Consider the following 17,617-nt stretch of genomic DNA (forward strand, 5'->3'; position numbering starts at 1 on the left):
AACTGCAAACATGCTGAGAATACTTGGAGCTTTGCTTCTACACTTCCAAGTTTAGGATGTGTGATTTGACATTTGAAAATGAGGTTGCCTGTGCCCTTTGAATCTATCTTTCGCTGTCACATAAAACACAGGCACCTTTTCCCAGGTGATAGTATTAAAATAATGAGACTGTGGTTCCTATAGCTGTGATTTAGCTATGATTTGGATGGTGAATGCAATTGAGTCCCCATAATGTAAAAACTGTTTTAAATATAGAGAAGTTACAAAGTCAGTAATAGATGATGATAGAAAAGTAAGACATACTGCAGAGAAAGACACTGAAAGAACTGTATTAAATGGAGGACTCAGGAGATTTACAGTTACAGACTATAAATAATTGCAGAGATAATAGTACAAATGAAAGAAGGGAATTATCCACATTCTCAGAAGAAGGAAAGACGACGTGCAATGGCCTGAAGCTGAAACCGGAAAAATCTCAAGTCGTTAAGAAAGTGTGTCTTACAATAACAGTAATTGGTCGGTGAACGAGAGGGCAGTGCAGCGTCACTGCAGATGGGCTACCAAGGCTGTGGGCATTCCTGCAAAGTGGAGCTGGACAGATTAGGTGATGTAGATGAGCTTCAGCTGCTAATCATTTCAAGAGCTTACAAAAGTCAGTCTATTTCTCTACATCATCTTCATAAAATCCCACATCCTTCTGCAGCTGCCAGTCACGTTTTTCCAATGGGATATCATACTGAAATTCATCTTTGCAGCCAGGATCGTGAGTCCCGGTGGCTGCAGTGAGATGAGGGTCAGCCTCATTGCATTTTCCATTGACGTTAAGTGTGTTTTCTGCTCTGGTTTTTCCCAGCATGTCCCATCTCTCTCTGACTGCTATTAACTCGGCCATTTGCGAGTAGGTTCTCATTATCATCTTTATTGTGTTGAAGTGCAATGCTTATCTTACACATAAACATCACTGCTGCTGGTGGCAAGTTGCCAAAAGACCCCCTTCAGTTAAGAAAGAGATAAAGTTAAACATATGTCTTGTTCTGATATTTCAGCTGTAGGCAGTGGTTGAAACCAGTGTGCAAAAAAAGGTCCAGTGTAATCCTATACTGTTTCTTCTTTGTGTGCATGTCACTGTTGCTGTTACTCACACCAGCATTTTCTGGCTAATTCCAGCAGGTGTATGCAGCTATGGTGTTTATCTAGGCTTTACTTGGGTTATTCAGAGGAGAAAAAAATGAAGGCCATGGCCTGCTTGCGTTTGGCTTGGATATGGCAGAAGCCCTTGTGATGTTATAATGTTCCAGGGAAAAACACAAAAAAACCACATGGGAAAATTCTTGTATCCTTTGTCGGCTCATGTTAGAATTTAAAGAAGTATAACAGCGTTTCTAGGTCCTTATTAGTGCAAATAACCAAAAACAACTACCCCAGTTTTATCTTTGGTGTTCTTCTAGGTTGTCATTCCTGTAATGGGAAAAAGCCAGGAAATCCATGTTTCGATGTGTGTGAGTTCCCAGGGTCTTGCACATCCTGCACTGGTGTCCATGCTGTCCGCGGGCGTCACCAAGAGACTGGTACTTGATAGTTTGCCCTTGTTCTTTGTGGTTGTTGCACTGCTCTACAAGTAGTAAGCAGTGAGACTCCTTGCTTTTAACCTGAAAGTTAGCTCGGAGGTGGTGTCCAAATAAGCAGCCCCAGTACAACCTGGTAACATGACTGTTTAACCACAAAGAGGGAACGTGACCGGCCTTGGTGCTGCATGCTGGGACTGGAAGGCCCATCTCCAGGGTTAAGGTCGGAGCAAGATTCAGCCCTTTGTCAGCAGGCAGTGGCTGTGGGATCTGCTCTGTTTCTTATTTATTTTGCAGGGAGAGAGTTCTTTGGTACCTACTGACATGCTGTGCTCCACAGATATCAATAATTCAAGCTTTGCGGCAGTTCTGTGGAAGAATATCTGTGCAGATGAGCCTGAGGGACAGCCACAGGACTGGTTCAGCACGAAGGCAATTGCAACGTTAAGCCGTCCTGGCTGTTTACCCACTTCTTGCTGCCTCACTGCACCATGAAGTCTCTAGCGCTGTTTTATTTGTTCCCACTTATGAATGCAGGTACTGTCTCAGAAGTTGGTTCTGGATAAGTGGTCCCCAGGAGCTGTGCATCTGAGGGATAAAGCCTTGTGGCTAAAAGTGGAGTGGGCTTTAGTGTAAACACCCAAATCTTCCCAGACACCCTGAGGCTTGTGAAACTGGAGCATCTCTGTTTCTGGGATCAAGCCCCACCGTGGGCAGTGAAGGGTAGAGTGGTGAATTTCTCCTGTGCCAACTTGCGTGATACTTTCTAACTGAGCTCCTATCTAAGCTTTGCCTGGATCTGAGTTTCAGCCTTTTTAAGAAAATGTCAATATGAGTATTGCCTATGCAGTTTCTCGTGTGCTTTTACCCATTAGTTCGATTTGAATCCAAATTCTTCGATGAAGTCAATATTTTTATACATCAGTGCTTAACACTAGTGTCCAGATTCTATATTTGGACATTAAGTAGAAGCATCTTGCCTCTCACTCTGAAGGTGAATGAGTTTCACGTGTCTAACTGCAGGCCTCTGGTTCAGTAAATGTGACTGGTTTTTGTTTTCCACCCCTGTGTAACTGTGAATGGTAGCAATTCTCAGAGCAGCATCCTGCCAAAGGCATACCTGGCAGCTGCCTGGGTATAGCTAGCTGCTGTGGTGCTGCTTTTAGTACAGATGTAAATGAAGCAGCAGACTTTCTTCCCAGGATTCAGTTTTGGCCAAGGGTATTGTATTATTTAGCTTTGCATTAGCAGCTGGGGAAGTACTTGTATGGTCACTTTGCTGATTAGTTTCACTCTTATTCTTGAAGAGTTTACTAATATTTCAGTCCATTACTTTAACAACAAGCGTTTATAATATCCATGAACTGAAACATTTTGTCAGTGTTAAGAACATATGTTGGTAAGTAACTATATATCTGGTTGTGTAGGGGAAGTATATAACACTCTGTGTGTGTTGTATAATCTGGAGATGGATCATTCCAAGTGAAGCAAAAGCCCAAAAAAAGAAATATTTGTAAAGGTACAGTGTAGCTGTTCCTTAGAAACCCAAAGTAAAATGATTCAAATGGGCAGAGAAATATCTTACCACTATGACAGAGTTAACTTTTATTCTTTGTTATTATTTTATAGCTGTTTTCATAATTGTTAATTATTATTAATTATTAATACTGATGACAGTAGTAAATAAAACCATGAAGTCTTCACGTATGTTTTTTTATGGGTTCCAGTGAGACTTTTATGGGGCTTGGGGGTGAGCAAAGACTGACTTTAGCATTCGCCTTTGTAAATTGGCATCTGGCTAAGTGCAGCTGGAGTGAAGTAGTTTAAGGCAGACCTACAGAAAAACTGGGCTAGAAAGGCCCCTCCAGAGTCATCTGATCCAGCTCCTGCCTTTAGGGAAGGCTCATTCCTATGCTGCTCTTGACAGATGTCCGTCTAACATGCTTTTAAAGCCCTCTAACAATGGAGACTCCAGGCCTTTTTCTGCAACAGCAAGACATTGTTGACTCTTCAGTTTGCTATTTATGGTTTTCCTCCTGATATTTAAGATGCATTAAACTTTACTGGAAGGAAGTTAACAGTATGCTAAGGATGTTACCTTTTTCTTACGATTTGGACAAGAACGAAAGGCTGTGGGCATATCTTTGCAAATTGAAATTACATAGTTTTATTCTTGCTTAAACAAGCCAGATGCTTAGAGCATGCTTATCTAATGTATGAAGAAATTTTCAAGGACACTTAGCAGAGGTGGAAACTTTAGTTATAGCTGTTCTGTGAGGCAGAAGCAGTCCTAGAATTATGCACATATTCACCTTATGAATTGATCCGAATGTGACTAGGGAAAAACATCACAACAGAGGTCAAAGGATCCGAGTCCTGTGAATAAAAAGCCCAATGTACATTGGGCCAGCCGACTGGGCTCCTTGCACGTAAAAGTCACGGTGCAGGTGGGTGATGAAATCTACCCTCTGCTAGCCAGAGGTCAGAAGGCAGAGCACGGGACGTCAGCCAGCAGCTCGCTCCCGTTCCCCTGTGCTCAGCCGGTGAGGCTGGTTTCCATGCTTGCCCCACTCCAGCCTCTGGCCCTGCTACAGGGGAATGAGCTGGACCCCTCCCATGCTCCTGCCTGTGTCCTGTGTGTGTTTCCAAGGCAGATTTTTCCATGAAATGAGACTTTTGCACTTGCGGATTAAAGAGCAATAACAAGGTCAAATGACAGCTACCCCTGTACTAGAGACCTCTGTGAGAGACAGATGATTATTTTCAAGTGGTTGATCTATGTGATCTATCTAGGAGATACAGTCCTGTACTGCAGTTCTCCACTGCAATTCCCCACTGCGCTGGGTCATGGGGCAGAGAGCTGGCACAGTATATGAACATCTCTTTTCCTTCTCAGTCCCACCTTTTCCAGGTAGCAGCTCCAGCAAGTTCATGTAGGAAGGTAAGATTTCTGTCATTGAAACCTGAGCATCCCAAACTTTATACAGGGGCAATGTGGTAATACTGCATTCACAGCCAAATTCACTTCTGCGTAAAAGTCTCTGATGTTTTGTTTTCCAGTGGTGAGCCTCACACATCTGATTTGTAAGGCCAAACTGGGTAGGTTTTTACAGAGTTTGCCTCACCAGCAGGATGCTGGAGCTTGTTGTCTGTAGTGTTGATGTAAGAAGGAAATATTTATCTGAGCACTTGCTGTTTTAAAGTGTATCATTTCTTTACACTCACATCATTAGATGGCTTGACATAAAGGTATAGCATTATCTTTCCACCTGAATTCCCCGATTTGAATTGTTGTCAGCAGCAGAATTACATAGAAAGGTACATGGTAGGAGAACAACACCTCCATTATGACCTACTAACATTGTAATCTAATTTGAGCTTAAAAAAAGACCTACATATTAACATACAGCACAGTAGGATAGCTGAATGCATTTTTATACTACAGAAACAGCGATGTGTGACAGTTTTTAAAGGAATGTTTCAGTGTTATTTAGATTTCCATTTCTAACTGGTAAAGTGTTTCAGTTGAATTAAAGTTTCTCACCTGTACTACTTAACCAAAAAAAGCAGAGTTTGGCTTGTTTTTCTTGTTGTTGTTTAAATGTTAAAAAGTTTGAAAAGCATACAATCTTGTAAACAGCTTGCTAATTAAGGAATAGTTCCCCACTCCTGGTTCTTGAAATACTGAAGACACAGAAGAGCTTTAATTTAGTCATAATGGCCTAAGCTAAGGATAGTGGTGTAGCTGCAGTGATCTGTCATGTCCTGTATCACAAGCTGAGGAGCTCACAGTCTCTAACGTTTTTCCCATCAGGGCAGAGATGGGAGGTGGAGTGTTTTGTTACCTCAGCTTTACAGGCTGAGTGATCTCAAGGCACAGGAGATTAAACAACCTTCCCAATGTCATGGCAGGACCTGTGCTCTGTGACTGAGCAAAGACTTTGGGTACCAGCAGTTAAGACCCTTTGTCTCCAATTGATATGGCTTGAAACCTAAAAAGAGCTGGTGCATATTCCCGTAGGGACCAGATTAGCTGTACTGCATGTTAAAACCATGGCCACAAGCTAGTTTTTGCTAATGCAGTATGCTGCACTGGTATAACCGAAGTTACATTAGCATGAATTTCATACCATCAAATGCAGAAAAACTGTGCAAATCTTGCAAGAACAATAAAGGTGGCTTATGGATACATTTAGGCCCAGCTCTTGCCCTACTTGGAGGTGGTGGGAATCCCTCCATTTATATAGTGAGCTCTTCATTGTTCTCAGATTTGACTCTGCTCCTGTTGAAAACATCTCCTATGGGCATACTGAAGTGAGTAAGGGTGAAGGTACCCAGGGGGAGTTTAACAGATCGAGTTCAGGTTGCTTGTTTAACTCTCACTACAAGCACTTATATTCCTGAGTCACATAGGCAGTTTAAAAACATGCCTTGCTTATTCCAATGAAAATCTGAATACTGGTCCTTGAGACAGATCTCTGTTATATATACAGAGTGGCAGCTGGTACTTGCTTCAATTCACAGAATCACAGAATCACAGAATCACAGAATGTTCGGGGTTGGAAGGGACCTCTGTGGGTCATCTAGTCCAACCCCCCTGCCGAAGCAGGGTCACCTACAGTAGGCTGCACAGGATCTTGTCCAGGCGGGTCTTGAATATCTCCAGAGAAGGAGACTCCACAACTTCCCTGGGCAGCCTGTTCCAGTGCTCCGTCACCCTCAGAGGGAAGAAGTTCCTCCTCATGTTCAGACGGAACTTCCTGTGCCTCAGTTTGTGCCCATTGCCCCTTGTCCTGTCACTGGGCACCACTGAAAAGAGCTTGGCCCCATCCTCCTGACACCCACCCTTCAGATATTTGTAGGCATTTATAAGGTCCCCTCGCAGCCTTCTCTTCTTCAGGCTGAACAAGCCCAGTTCCCTCAACCTCTCCTCGTAGGGGAGATGCTCCAGTCCCCTCACCATCCTTGTAGCCCTGAATTCCCAGAGGGGGAAAATATTCTTTCTTTTTTTGCTATTGGATTTTGGGTAACTGAGCTGTTTCCTTTACTACAGGCAGACTGCGTTCAGCCGTTAATGTTGTGTTGCTTAATTAAATAACTTGAAAGTTTTTAATTTCATTGTGCCAGCTGATAAATACATTTTTTTGTGCCAACAGAGTTTTTCCAGCTCTTTAAAGACACATCAATACTGGTTCCTTTTAATAGAGTTTTGCTTTCACAATGTCCAGCTTATGAATCACACTTCCTAACTCAATTTTAAATAAGCTGTTATGAATACTGAGAAGGCTGCAAGATGTGTAATGACAAATAATACAAGGCAATTTCTTTTTAAAAGAAATGACTGCTTGTGATGAAGTATGTATGAAATTAAATAGGTCCTAGCATCATATATTAAAGCTGGCCTCTCTTAAGATTACATAGAAGTTACTCAGTAAAGACATAGGATTATTTAAAAATTTAGTCAGAAAATTCTTTGAATTTCTTTTTGAGATATTACTTGTGTTGATTGTACACGCTCACTTCTCAAAGGAAAATTCAACATTCATCTAGCATGCAGGTATTTGCCAGACACACCTAAGTTGTCAGAATACCTGCCTAATGTACACGGTGTGCCTATACCCCACTTGAAATACCGCAGTTCGACTTCTACCTAACTCACACACTAGTGGGCCTAATTCTCTCTCCCCTCTCCTGTGCTGATTTTTAGATTTCTCTCCCCTGCTATAAGTATTCTCTAACATCTAATGGCAGCGGTCATTTTCTGCTCTGCTCTTTGTATAGTCTGTTATTCTTATGTATAGACAGAGCATGGTCTTGCTTTTCAATCTGTTTTCTGTGATTCTACACTTGCTTTGCTTTCTGCTCACATAGCCTTACATGTTTTCAGAGATATGGAGCATTAGGGCATCCAGCTTTGTCAATAGTCTTAGAGGAATGAGAAGAAGATGGTGAGAGACAGTGAAAGAGCGCAACTAAGTTCCAACTGTATACATAAAACAACACAAGTAATAAAAATACTTGCTTTTGTGTCAGTGATGGTGTGGTAAATAATCTCACAACAGTCCAGCTGAAGTACCCAGTAAGAACTGGGTAAAACCAATAATGGCGAAGTTAGAAAATAGATTAGCCTTTATTTGTGCTGAACTGTGATTAAAATACTGTGAGCGAAAACATTTATTAACTATGTTATGTGGTCAAAATACTTCAAGATTTATTGACGTCTTAAAAAGACAAGCTTCTATCTCCATAGGTTTCTTGAACAAGAAACATGGCCAGACTTCAGCTTTGTGAGACATGTCAGTTACAAAACTGGAAGACTCATAATGGTGTCTCTTATGCCTTGCAAAACCAAAGTAATTACAGGAATATTCCTCAAACCATATGGAAATGGGTTGTTCTTGCAACAAGGGACACCCAAAGCGATCCTAGGATTTATTAGGAATGAATGATGCCAGAAAATGACAGGATAGCTTGTATAATGTGAAAGGTTTCCACTGGCTCAGGAGGCGTTAAGTGAAATACAGCGCAGCAGTGTATGTTGAAATCTAGAACAGAGGCTTTGGAGATATTCAGATCTTCTGGAGAGAAACTGTAGCCTTCAGACTTGATGATACTGTGGATATGTCTACATGGTTGGCTGCACTCATGCATGAATTCCCTCTGCATGTGCGTTCAGCTGCCTGGACACAAGCCAGCTCCAGTTCAAAAGCATGTTTGTGAAGCCCAGCCCAGATCGCTCTGCCTCTGAACACAGCTTATTAGCTCGGGCACAGTGTCACCCTAACAAGGTCACAAGGGTTTTCCGTTTGCAGCTGGCTGAAGGCCCATTAGATTGGTGTGCAGGCAAAGGGACCTCATATCTGCTTGTCGTAGCTCGTTTACGTGCATCCTGTAAGAGCTTACCAGGGTCCCAGGACTGGATAAGCATCCATGGTAATATCTAGGTGAAGAAAAGGGAACAGCATGCTCTGGATTTGTTTTAAACAAAATTGCCTTAATTAAGCAAGGTTGTAAATTACTTGTGGGCTGGGTCATTCAAGTAAGTTTAAAGGCCATGAAATGGAAGGTTAAAGGCTTTTACTTAAAAGAAGGTTAACATATAGTTAAGGTACTGCTACGGCAGCCTTGTCCGGCATAGGGCTTGCAGGCACACGTGACCTGCAGGACAGTTTTACCCACCTGCATCTCTCCGGCTGCGTAATGGGCTGCAGTCCAGGCTGCTCCAGAAGGGATGGCACTGTGCCTGCCTCTGTGCTTGGCCACTCATCCCCCATGGCTTCCCATTGCAATTATGGGTTTTGTGCAGCCACGTGGAGAACTGGGCTGGTGGACCAGCCTGACTAAAACCCAGCCACTTCACTGCTGCTGGCTTTCAGCCGAGCAGTTTCCTGGATTCAGCCCGCTGCGTGGTCACAGGGGTGAGGGCAGATGGCTGTGGGCAGGGAGAAGGGGGCGAGACCGCAGCTCTCAGCACAACACCGATTTTCACCATGCTGCCTCTACAGCCATCCCCACACACTGCCTGCCACTCTCGGGTGTGCCTTTATGGCTCAACATCAAGTTATTAAGCCCCTCCTGAGGCACATTATAGCTGAGGTGTCATGGGCACTGCTTCTGAGCCCCAGTCTGGCTCATGCTGGATCCTGGCATTAATTTGCAGCAAACAGGAGTAACTGAAATCTAAGCTTAAGTACCACCACAATTTATCTTGAAAACATCTGTGTTGAAAACATCATGGGTTTTATAAATATATATATATGCTTAATTTTATGAAGCAGACATATTTTTTCTGCTTCATGTTACTTTTGCTGTGCTGAAGTCCTGAAAGGTGTGTTAGGCCCATCATAGAAACAGAACCTCAAGTAACATGGTATGAGAGAGTGAAATCTTTGGAATGGAAAGACCTTGATACTTCCCAGATGTGTTAGCAGGTAAGGTTTTTTCTCAGGTCACCTTAAAAAAATTAAAAAAAGGAGTGTATCAAAGAATTGACTTTTGACATAGGATATTGCAGAAGAGGATGGAGGACTGACTAATGGGAAGCACCTCCACATTTTCAAGCTTTCATGCTTCATCAGTGCCTCTTCTGATGATAGCCTTAAACTTTGATGAATACTGATAGGTGGAAGTCAAAAATGAGAAAGTGTAAAATAATTTGATTTTGTTTTGAGGGATGGTCTGTAAAAACTAGGCATGGTCTTAATGACGAACTGTCATTATGGTGTCTTAGCAGCTAGAAAAAAAGTCTGTTCTCCGATGTAGGACAATCTGCTAACATGCTATGACAGGCATTTTAGGAGCAATGTATGCTTACTTTCACAGTTACTACTGTGGAATAGCATTTAGTTCTCCAGTAAGAAGTATCCCTTGAGGAGTAGAAGGTGAAACAAGACTAGAATTCACATAGTTTTAAGTTACACATTTTTCTATAAATACAGTGCCTATTAAAATGAAAAAATAGAGCACCTATTAAATCTACCATGGATTTCAGTGGGAACAGAAGTGGGTCACAGGTCTGCATAGAAACTCAAAAAATAATGAAATATTATGCATGGCAGTGCCAGCACAATGCCCCAGATTCTCCATCTGCTTTTGTACTGTTCTATTTCCACATAGATTTGAGTTCCTGCAGTGACTCTTGTTCTAATAGTGTTCGTATTTGTAATATGTTTCAAAAAAAAAGGCATGATTAGCCTTGTGTTCTGGATATTGTCTTGTCTCTGTGGGAAACTTTTTTCAGCTCTTATTATTTATGTCTTACCCACAAGCATAGAAGTTGCATAGTAACCAACTCTCACTGACAAGAAGGTTACCTTATATCACTGCAGCGCAATAAAGGTTGCAAAAGATGAGTTTAAGCCCTGTCACATCACAGTTACAGATTTTACGTTATCAAGGTCCTTTATGTTGCCAGTGCAGTGTAAAAGGGCCATGGAGAGATGGAGGACTCATGCCTACACCTGCATCAGTGGAGAAGGAACAGGATTAGGAGCTGACGGCCATAACTAAGTGAATAAACAAAAAGCCAGATATTAGGTTGACACACGTCAAATCCAGGCAAAGTCTATCTGACTGTGAGCCAGGCTTCCAGCATTTTCCATGTGCTGCACTCTGGCTGAGGCATCTTTTATAGTGCAAAATCAAATACCCAGTTCTGCACAGAGTCCAGCTTTGCTCCTCAGTTAGGTGACTTTTTATCATTACATCTGGATCAATGAATCATCAATAAATATTACATGTTACAACCAGAAGCACAGGTTCTATTTCTTGTACTACAGCCTACAAATTAAAAAAAAAGGGTTAAGGTCTGAAACAATGACATATTCTCCGCTGACTAAGAATGTTCAATTTTGGTTAAGGCTATTGGAAGTCGTGAAAGCCTATTATGAAATATGAAAAATATTCTAGTTCCTATAGAATTTTTTAAATTTACCCAGTTCTGGTGCTCACATACAGGTGTGATGGCTGTGATAGCTTGGTAGAAAAGGGCTATTTATTATTAAAATGATATATACCTAAAATTTTAGGTAAATATTTGCCTCAGAAAAATTGTTATTTCTGAATTAGTACCTAGGATATAATATAATGACGTGAGTGGTATTAAAAAGTATTGTTGCCTTGGAGATATAAGACCATATGGCTTGGCATTCCAGATCAGATTATTGATTCCAGTCATCAGTAGCAGTTGTAATCAATATTTTATTTTTAAAGACAGTTGCTGTTGTCTGCATCTAACCAACTGTGCAACAGAGGTACATCAAAGAGCAATTTCCTTCCATGAGTGACTGATCCATTTTTGCCAATAAATGAGATTTTATTCTGCTTATCTTGCTGCTTGCAGTTTTGAATTGAAGTTTTCAGTTTTCTTTTATCACTTCTGAATAGCAGAGACATGCTTACTGAAATACATTGATAGGAGACAAATAAGTTAAATGTAAACCAACCTGTCTTGAGTGCTGTTGTTTAATATCTAGATATGATTAGAAACACCTCCTGACAAATATGCGGGGCCTATTTTTGTTCTGTCTAATGCCACTGGAAGATTTTTCATCAATGCATGGTATCTCCCACCCAGTGTTAGGCTGTATTGAACAGAAGAGCCAAGAGTTTAACAGAACCCTTATCCTCTCCCCAACCCTCGTAAGCACGGATGAACATGAGAATAGAAAATATTTTCTTGTTTAGATATTGAAGTTTACAGTTCTCTTGTGTTTCACAGAATCACAGAATCACAGAATAGTAGGGGTTGGAAGGGACCTCTGTGGGTCATCTAGTCCAACCCCCCTGCCGAAGCAGGGTCACCTACAGTAGGCTGCACAGGATCTTGTCCAGGCGGGTCTTGAATATCTCCAGAGAAGGAGACTCCACAACGTCCCTGGGCAGCCTGTTCCAGTGCTCCGTCACCCTCAGAGGGAAGAAGTTCTTCCTCATGTTCAGATGGAACTTCCTGTGCCTCAGTTTGTGCCCATTGCCCCTTGTCCTGTCACTGGGTACCACTGAAAAGAGCTTGGCCCCATCCTCCTGACACCCACCCTTCAGATATTTGTAGGCATTTATAAGGTCCCTTCGCAGCCTTCTCTTCTTCAGGCTGAACAAGCCCAGTTCCCTCAACCTCTCCTCGTAGGGGAGATGTTCCAGTCTCCTCACCATCCTCGTAGCCCTCCGCTGGACTCTCTCCAGTAGCTCTTCATCTTTCTTGAACTGGGGAGCCCAGAACTGGACACAGTACTAAACTAAAACTGGACACAGTACGAAACTAAAACTACCGTTTCCTTTGCTGTAGTTAATTTCCTAGTGACTTTTAACAGCGCAGAAGCTGTGGATATTTTAACAAAGTTCATCTATAGGGCAGTTTTACAGGACATTCCAGTTGGGTTCTCTAACCATGCAAATGTAGTAGATTAGGAAAAAAATGTGGAAAAGTAGTGATGAAAACAAGGGAATGGAAACTCTCCTTTGCGTTTGAAGACTCAATGTGCTACCTGCTTGGCAGCTTGTAGCCTGTTATTAGATGGCTTATCTTAATTAAACTTTGAAATGCTTCCATCTCCTGTGTCCCATATTTCAATTCTCTGTGATTTTTAGTTTTGCGAAGTTCTGGCAGGTGGAATTTTGCAGAGTTCGCCACAATGTAGGTTGTCCCTTTTCCCACAGAGTTTGTTGTTGTCTTGCTGTGAACTGTGCCAGTGAAGAACATTCTGCCTGCTCTCTCAGCGTCCAGGGCTGACGTGACTCCTCTGCTAGATGCAAAGTGATGACAATCTCCAAAAACCCCACGTGTTTCAGAGGAGGGAAAAGTGTTTACCCTCCTGGTTCAGGTTCCCATAAAAAGTCACAAAGAAGCTTCACAGGATCCTGTTTGTCATCAAGTGCGGGACTTCTCTGCTGTACTGTAGGATCTAGGGTATATGTTCTCATGGCAGTCATATAATTTCTGTGGATCTAGCAACATTAACCACATGTATTGTCACTTCAGTAGCTGATAAATTGGTGTATTGCTGTGCTGGGTCTGGGATGGAGCTCCTAGCAGCCACATAGTGGTGTGCTTTGCATTTGTGGCTGGGCGGGATTGATAACACACCAGTGATAACAATCCAGTGTTTTGGCTATTGCTGAGCAGCGCTTGCACAGTGTCAAGGGTTCTCTCCAAAACACCTGTCCACCCCCAAGGCGAGTAGGTTGGGGGGAAACCCAGCCGCTACAGCTGACCCAAACTGACCAAAACAACATTCCCTATGATGTCATGCTTAGCAATAAAAGTTGAGGGAAAAGATGAGGATGCAAGGACATTCCTCATTATGGCATTTGTCTTCCCAAACAATCATTACAGGTGCCGACGCCCTGCTTTCCAGGAAGTTCCTGGACAGCAGCCTGCTGATGGGAAGTAGTGAGTGAATGACTCTTCTTGCTTTGCTTGCATGCACAATTTTTGCTTTTCTTATTAAATTGCCTTTATCTCAACCTAGAAGCCTTTGCATCTTACTTTTGCCCTCTCTTCTCTTGAGGAGGAGGAGTGAGAGAGCAGCTGTTTGGGTGTCTGACAGCCAGTCGAGATCAACCTACCACAATTGTCTTACGTAAGACTTTTTTAAAAGATGGGACCAACCTGGTCAATGTCAATGAGCATATTTGGAACACTTAGTTGTACAAAGTTTAGACCATCCTCCTGAAGTAGGTGCTCAGGCATTAGGGTACCTTTTGTTCATTCAGATAATCAGTACCGCAGTAGGATTATCTCAATGTGAAGCCCATCTGCATAGAATGCATTTACAAAGAAATGCTGCTTTTTCGATAGAGGGTGATCTATGGTTTGCAAAATAAAAGATTAAGCATTTGACATACATTTAAGACAGTACCATTATTCAAACTTTCCATTTTTCTCTTCCACAGGTCATATCTTCACAGTGACTCAAAGGCCCAGGAGCTGTTAACACAGTTGATAATCAGGAGGATTGCTCACTCCACTACCAGCAGATGAGATTATGTCAATATGAAACTCAGCTTCAGATTGTCTTTCCTGCGAAGGGTTAGAAGTAGGGAACTGTGAAAGTCCACAGGGGAAGGGTAGGGAGAACCATATAGCAGGAAAAATTGATTGAAGGTAAGAACAGTTTTTCTCATTTGTTGCAGGGAGGACAATGTGTGAGAAAGCAAGGTGAAATATTGGTGGATGTTATGAATAAATGCAACTCTCCAGACAGCCCTTTCCTGAACAGTACAGTCCTGATTCACTCAACCGTATAAAATGGTAATTAGTCATGTCCCAAACTCAGCACAGGCTTGCTGAATAGGCTGTTTATATAAGATCCCTGTATCAGACTTAGGAGTCATGGCATAGGAAATTAATGCTAGTATAAAAAATCAAACAGTTTCTCCCATAAGAAGCTGTAGCACGGCTAAAGTCTTGAGACTAACACCAGCTGTATGTAGATGCAAGAGCTATATGCTGTTTCAAGCTACAACTCAAATAATTTCTGCAGGTGAATACGGCTTCAGTGCACCCTGTACAAAAGCTACTGCATTGGCCAAAAGATGCAGCATGAAATCCTAGCCTCACAGAAATGAGTGGAAGCCTTACCATGCATTTAACAGGATCATAACTTTATTAATCACTAGTGCTAGCAGAAGCTGGTGAGGCAAGGGAGCATGATCACTTTGCGATCAGCCTATAGGGGGTGAGTACACACCCAACCAGCTTTTGCATGGTGCCACAGTGATGTGCATTTACTTTGGGTGAAAATGCCAGCAAGCAGCTTCCTGCTTTACGAAAAACAGGTGTAAAGATTTTGCAGCTCAATGTTTGTGAGTCTCCAGATTGGACCTTGAAAACTTTGCCTGAAAAAAGCACATTTTGGAGGTTTTTTTGCAGTCTGGTAAGTATCAGAGCTGGTTATTTAGCTGGAAACAGTCTTCTTGCTAAGAAGCATTCTTTGACATTGCTTGAGGAAATTTGTGTTCGAGCATTCAAGCAAGCAAGCTTAACTTTTTTCCTCACTGAATGGGTAATTCAATCATGAAAAGCCCTGCTCTTGTCTACAGTCACGATTCTTCCTGTTCTGCTTTTGCAGAGCACCTTACACTGGGAACCATGTACAGGAGTAGAGCTAATGTGTGTTATGATAATACAAATAGTAAATACAGGAATAATCAGCAGCAGATGGGATCCTCACACAGCTTTTGCTGAGGAGTCTGTTGGAACATCACCTCAGTGCAGCAGGCTGCACAACAAGGGACAAGGGAGCAGCCAGAATTCTTATAATTGAAATTAACTATGTGTTGTTTCAATTAATTGTTCCAGTTAGTCTCTCTTTCTTTTCAGTTATGCCTTTCTGCAACAGTGTCATCTGGGATGCTGTGAGAAATTGAAAATGCCCTAATGGTCAGATGCTCATCAATTAAAGAACTTTCTGTTCCTAATTAGTTCCCTGAGAAGAATTCATTGTAAGAATAAAAAATGTTATAGGTGGAATGAGTGAGAAGTTTTCATTACAACACTAATTTTCCTTGCAGTGATAGTGTTATTTCTGTTGCCAAAAATAATTTTTAAAAGAGCCTTAATAGAGAAGAAAAGAAGGTTTGTTTCTATCTATCAAGACTTTCTTGTTCTTCTGAGCTATCTTTCACAATGATTTTGTAGCTAGGGTGCAAGCAACACAACATCTTTAAGTCACTTTAAAAAAAAAAAATCCAAAATAATAATCCAATTTAAAACTACCAAAGCTACTTTTTATGAAGTCATATCAAGAGATATAGTTTCAGTTTTTTAGTCAATGACACATTTCCTGACAGACTGAGAAAAAATGGCCAGCCTCTAGATCTGGTTAAAATATTTCTGGGACTGTATTGTATCTTTTTTTTTTTCCCAATACAAACCTGAAGTCTAAGATGCAGTCTCAAAGGTTTTCTTTTCTTTTTCCCCAAATTTTATTTGCACAGGAAGTTCACACAGTACTGAGGACAGTTGCTAGCAGTTGTTTCCCTTGAGGCTATATATGCAAAAGGACAGAATGTTCTGCCTAAAAGCATGGCCTAACAGATGCTTTCTGCCACAGCCTGTAACAATCTCTGAATCCAGATGTAAGTATCACACTGCCTTGATATGCTAAGCTTCAAGAAGACATTTTTTTCAAATTTTGAAGTGTGGCACACAGCCTGCACCTTAAGCCAGACCTCCAAGTCTACACAGTAAGCAAAGGCCTCCACTTTAAGAGTTTATCCACAAATGGAGCTATTCTTGACTATGTCTAGGGTTACACCATGCGTAAGTATAGTTCATGAATGTATGCACCTTCCTACATGACTTTCAGACAGCAGAGCTGCCCAAGATGCTGTGCTTTTTTTCTGCTTATCCTGCATTAGGAATGCGGAGACAGATCTCCAAAATTATTTAGTTGTGGTGTTGCTTCAGCTGTGATGATCCAAGGACATGATGTCATATGGACGTGACAAAACTTAGGGAAATGCACAATCTTATATAGCGGTTATAGTATATGGTACAAACAGATGGCACATGATGCCTTTATCAGCCACTTCATCAAAAATATTTTAGCAACACAACCTAACTCAAATCCTTAGTCCTCCTGTCTCATTTCTGGTCTTTGTCTAAGAGAATAACTTTACAGTAATCACCACAGATTTGAGCACTGGATTAGTTTCACTCTCTCTCTTTCTAGGCATAAATGTGTGTATATGTACCTATACACACACATATAAATAGATATATACACATCTATGTTTTTTAACCAACTTATAAGACAACTTCTATTGCAGTCTTTGCTTATGATTTCTGTGTAAAAAGTATTTAGTTCACCAGAACGCTTAATGAAGTGAAGCTCATAATTTCTCGATCCTAAACCTTGTTTATCAAATTTTTCTGATACTTTTGGAACATCTTAGACAAAACAGGTTAAACAGCACCTGAAAAAGTCCATTTTTGCATCTAACCAAATTTATCATCTTTGCCACAGCATTTAAATAGTCATAAACTTAGTTTTTTGGCTGCTTCTGTACTGACAATATGATCCATTTAATAATCTCTAACATTGACAGAGCAGGAGCATCAAAATCATCTTCTTGGTAGATTATCTACTAAATAAAATGTTTTTATAGGTAGCTTTTGTCGTTGTGACATAAGCATTGTTTAAACACTTGTACCTTCTTACTTATTCAAGCGGAAAGAATGGAGCAGAGCACCTTATTTGCAAAATGCTTGAAATCTGTATTACGAATTTCCTCCAAGTCCTATCCTACTGGTGAAGGAAGACATTTATGTAACCAATAATGATTTATACAGAAATGAGCCCCATCTTCTTTTCTTATGACTTATGTCACTTTCCTGTGTTCTTGGGGCAGCAAGGAGGAAGATTACATTAGAACAAAGCAGTGTTTGGCAAACTATGAATCATGGCTTCTCAAAAGCCAGTCATGCATTTCTCTGTTTGCACAGTATTCCTGGAGTGACAGTACAATGGCCCTGTCCATACGCAGTGTGCAAGTTCACAATAGTCTTAACTCCCAGACTATACATTCCTCCTGCCTCTTTTGTGCTGGTA

At 41.4% G+C, this 17,617-nt stretch overlaps 1 long non-coding RNA gene across 7 annotated transcripts in view; it reads left to right on the forward strand.

Moving 5' to 3' along the window:
- The window catches only part of LOC142365742 (uncharacterized), a 44,449-nt gene that overhangs the window by 10,930 nt on the left and 15,902 nt on the right, over positions 1-17,617 (forward strand). For 2 of the 7 annotated variants that reach the window (XR_012766598.1, XR_012766602.1), the window contains exons 5-8: positions 12,720-12,969; positions 13,571-13,642; positions 13,956-14,166; positions 15,385-15,527. This is a non-coding gene — a long non-coding RNA (uncharacterized LOC142365742). Of the gene's footprint in view, positions 1-12,719; positions 12,970-13,570; positions 13,643-13,955; positions 14,167-14,195; positions 14,314-15,384; positions 15,528-17,617 lie in introns of those variants that run through there. The other 5 variants (XR_012766600.1, XR_012766599.1, XR_012766604.1 and 2 more) reach the window with 4 other exon arrangements.

Source organism: Opisthocomus hoazin, chromosome Z (genome assembly GCF_030867145.1).
Source record: "Opisthocomus hoazin isolate bOpiHoa1 chromosome Z, bOpiHoa1.hap1, whole genome shotgun sequence".
Taxonomy (NCBI): Eukaryota; Metazoa; Chordata; class Aves; order Opisthocomiformes; family Opisthocomidae; genus Opisthocomus; species Opisthocomus hoazin.